The sequence below is a fragment of the Apis cerana genome, linkage group LG16, assembly GCF_029169275.1.
Source record: "Apis cerana isolate GH-2021 linkage group LG16, AcerK_1.0, whole genome shotgun sequence".
In the NCBI taxonomy this organism is placed as follows: domain Eukaryota; kingdom Metazoa; phylum Arthropoda; class Insecta; order Hymenoptera; family Apidae; genus Apis; species Apis cerana.
In genome coordinates, this window is record NC_083867.1 from 791,042 (window position 1) to 795,614 (window position 4,573).

The 4,573-nt window shown below is 29.7% G+C and overlaps 1 long non-coding RNA gene across 1 annotated transcript; it reads left to right on the forward strand.

The window, feature by feature from the left end:
* The first annotated feature begins 491 nt into the window (after window positions 1-491).
* On the forward strand, window positions 492-4,010 carry LOC107994498 (uncharacterized). The gene is made up of 5 exons (XR_009832987.1): window positions 492-659; window positions 1,824-2,209; window positions 3,034-3,302; window positions 3,384-3,547; window positions 3,621-4,010. It is a non-coding gene; the product is annotated as an uncharacterized LOC107994498 (long non-coding RNA).
* The last annotated feature ends 563 nt before the right edge of the window (window positions 4,011-4,573 follow it).

Here is a 4,573-nt window from a genome sequence, read left to right on the forward strand (position 1 = left end):
GTAGCATTATTACATTTTCTTATTATCCTTAGAACGAAGGTATACTTGAAAACGCTTAGAAGACTGTAATTTCTATTAAAGTATTGTTTATTTATGATATATAATTTTGAAATTATTTTCGTTATTTTTTAAAAAATAATAGATTTATAATGTATATATATGTACAATAATTCTTTTCGTTTATATATATATATAAAAGTAAAAAGAATTATTATTTACGTCCAAAAGTTGTATCGCATAAAGCAAATGACTATATCATATTTATTTTTATAATTCTATTTCGGCTTGTATTGCAACTGTTTTCGAGCATCACTCTGATCTGTTTACCGCGCGTTGAGCTCTCTATTATTTGGGCTCGGATTTCGTCGAATTAAATGGTACGGGAAGAGGTTAACGTTGTTGATGTTTTTAATTTGTTCAGTGACAATGATGTCGATGTAGTGCTTAATTAAAAATTGCTTCCATTACATTAATTGTTTCCTAATTTTTACGTCTAAAATTCATTGTAATGCTCTCCTTAAATTTTTCTGCTTTAAATAATTTTCAATGTTTGACATAAAACAATTTAAATATCAGTCTTTAATAAGTCTTAAATAAATCAGTCTTAAATAAATTTCTCCAGTTACTCAAACTCTTGGATTTGCTTTTCAATATATAAGGTAAGGTAAGATATTTTTACTTACGCCTTTAAGTGAAATGAAGATTTAAAGATCTATAAATTAGCAAGGGTTTTGTCATAAAATCCCTCGACGCATTATTACACAAAAGTAATATTATACGATCTTTAGATATTTTAAATCCAGTTGCAGTTTTTTCTTTTTTCGATATAAAGATTTTACTGGACATTTTTTTCTATCAAAGTTCAGTTTTGTCGATATTGAGAATACTTGATCTGCTGTGTATCCTTGCTTTTTTATAATGTTTTGAATTTTTTTTGGATACATCCTGGTAATTTCATGATTAAGATTCTCCTTGAATTCTTATGCTATGAATTACAATTTTGAATTTTTCGAACCAACTAATCTTTACTTACCACAAAATCTGAATTGATAGAGGATATTCCATATTTTTTAAAATATTTTAATGATTATCGTCCAATGGAAATTTTTTTTATTAAAAATAAATTAGCAAGAGTGTTGTCATAAAGTCCCTCGACGCATTATTGCACAAAAGTAATGTTATACGATCTTTAGATATTTTAAATCCAGGTGAATTTTTTTCTTTTTTCGATATAAAGATTTTACTGGGCATTTTTTTCTAACAAAGTTCAGTTTTGTTGGTGAGAATACTTGGTCTGCTGTGTATCCTTGCTTTTCTATAATGTTTTGAATTTTTTTTGGATACATCCTGATAATTTCATGATTAAGATTCTCCTTGAATTCTTATGCTATGAATTATTCTTATGAATTATAATTTTAAATTTTTCGAACCAACCAACCACAAAACTTACTTACCACAAAATCTGAATTGATAGAAGATATTCCATATTTTTTAAAATATTTGTAAATTTTAATGATTATCGTCCAATGAAAATTTTTTTGACAACTATCATCAATCCAAATGCTGAATGCTTTTTCCATTCTCTCAATTATTGGTGGAAATGAGCTGCATATTTTATGTCGAATGTCGAATATTTTGCACCAACTGCACTTATTATTTCTTTTTCATTTTTTTTAATAATCCATCTTGTTATTTTGTTTAATTATAACTTCGTTTAAATTATAACTTTTCCAATGTGAAATGCTTTTTCTCCTTTTAAAACACGATTAAGATTTGTATTTTTATTTCTAAAGAAATAAATTTTCTTAAATTTTTTTTTTCAGATATAGAACTGAAAATTAATTTTCCAAAAATTACTCTAAATGACGAAAAAGTCATCCTTTAACACATCGTGACTCGACGCAAATTACCAATCTTGAGACTTTTGTCTCCAGACCACGGAGATAAAAAGAAACGAAAAAGACCTTCCGTTTGCAGATTCTCAGCAGCCATCGCATTTTACAACAGATCGATATGACGATATTTTATTCTTTTAGATACGGCAGCACTTTCCGCAACACTCTGACACGGCATAAATCTTGCCACGGATGGCATGTGCATGACGCTTTCCGTTATAACAATAGAATTATAAATGAATAAATTATAATCTGTTATACATTTTCATATAAAGTCATTATAGTTCATTATTCATTCCCGTCATTATTTTAAGGTAATTTAGTTTTTAAATGTGTTAAATAAAAATCATGTTATCTAGTGCCATAGAAGTACAATGTTGTACAAAGATTTTCGCAATTTTTTTATCGTGTTAAAGCGAAACTGCGTTGTAGAAGATGTAGGAGAGCTGTATATAAAATTAATTCCCAAAGACTGCCATGTTATTCGAAATCATAATATTACCGTATAACGATGTGACGTATCACGATAAATCCCTCTTATATTCTTCTAAATTTCTTATAAAAGAATGAGTGTATTTTAATAAAGTAGTAGCTTAGACCATTCTCATCATCTCATTTTCTGCTTAGACACCAAGCGAAGAACGCGTGTGTCTTCTATAAAAGCTAATGATCGATTGAGACATTATAAACAAAACAATTATAACAAAATAATGAATCGAATGAATAGAACTGAGTTTGGACTACATAATTATTACTAGTTGTCCATGGTAAAAAGATCCCTGGATATAGTCTAATCTTTGAGAATAGAGATTATCCATTCAAGTCATTGTTCCTTACAGATGAAGACAATAACAATAGTATAAACGACAACACTAACATAGTCCACAAAAAATAAAAAAACCTGTTCTGAAACCCAGTCAAAAACTGCTTTGACCTCTTCAACTCTCTTCTGACTTTACTAAGTTTGTTCATTTTAACCAAAATGATCCTAGTGATATAATGACTAATAAAACTAGTAATTCTGATACTAACAACGGAAAAAGTGAACAACAGAAACCAATACTAATCAATAATCATAACAATCAACCACTGCCCATTTATATCAAAATCAAAATTAACGACTTATTTAAATTCACAGCTCAACTAGAAAGAGTCATTGGGAATAATTTTCATCTCAAACACATAGAAGAACAGATAAAGATTCACTTTAACAGTCTTTTCTAAAATGAAAAAGACCTTCAACCAAACTGGAATCAAATTTTACAGTTCATCCTTAATAATAAAGATCGGACCAAATGCTATTGTCGAAAAACTAAAAGCTCATAACCTCAATCCTCTAAGCTGACCAGCGCTTAGATCCAGTAGAATGAGATCTACCGAATTAATTTTCCTGCATTTCTTGCTCAGGTGAGTAAAATCAGTTTACTTTACTTCAGGGTTTATTGGGAAAAATATTATAAGAATTACATTCAATGTTTCCGTTGCCAGGCGTACGGACATGCTTCTGGAAACTGTTTTGTGCCAAAATACGTCAAATGTGAGGAAGATATGATTAAAGATTGTGTGAAATATCCAGATACTTCACCGTAATGTGCAAACAGTGAGGATGAACAGCTAACTTCTCAACCTGTCTCAGACTACAAAGAATCGACGTAAAGTATCGTAACGATGACTAGTATTACTAATAATTTCGCAACATTAAATAGCCAAATTCTATGATTCTAGATGGAAATCATATTGTAATGCACTCTGGAAGGGACGATCAGGAGGAAATCCTCATAATTCAATACCAGCTCTTATCGAAACACTCCCCACTGTATCTCCACTAGGCTTTTGGTCTTGATCAAGAAAATATCATCGAGGACCAACGACTTTTTTAGAGAAAGATTTCTTAAAAAGACAGTTTTTCTATCAAAAATACTCTGTTTAAAACTAGTATCTTGCATTAACATCTTCGACAAAATCGAAGTAATAGTGGAGGCTGTACAGCTCTTATTTTCATAGACATCATCTTCAATCTCAAATTACCCGGAATCATCACGACTTGAGAACGCATGCTCAATGCGCAAACTTCTAAAGTTTGAGATGTTCCTGAGAAGCAACAATATCGAAAAAGCAACTTAATATCATAAGAAAACTTAACTAACAAGAAATAACTAATTACACTGTTATACTTTTTGGAAAAAAAATTCTTTTTCGTCCAAATCGACAATAAAAGGTCTTATCTCAAGTTAAAGATCAAAATGTTGAAGCATCACAAGGATCTATATTCCGGCCCGCTTCCAATTTCTAATGTTAACTTACAATATCATGTGAGAGACATGAAGCAAACATAAATAATATGTATAAGAGACATGATATGATTTACGGCCGAAATTACTAATAACTTCTTCACAAGTATTTCCCTTGCAAGAAAGTTACTTGAAAAAAACAACTCTTGTGGGAATTTAATGTGCAAATAAAAGGAATTGCCAAAAATTGCAAAGGATAAAAAGGATAATACGATCCGAAAACTATATAAATCAGATGAATATGTTCTCATAATTTACAAATCAAAATCAAATAAAAAGATATTATTACTCAGTTCTAAACGCAAAAATGTGAAAATAGAAAAAATGTGCCAAACATGTCCCTCAAACAATCGCATTTTACAACATTTTACATTATAAGAGTATCTC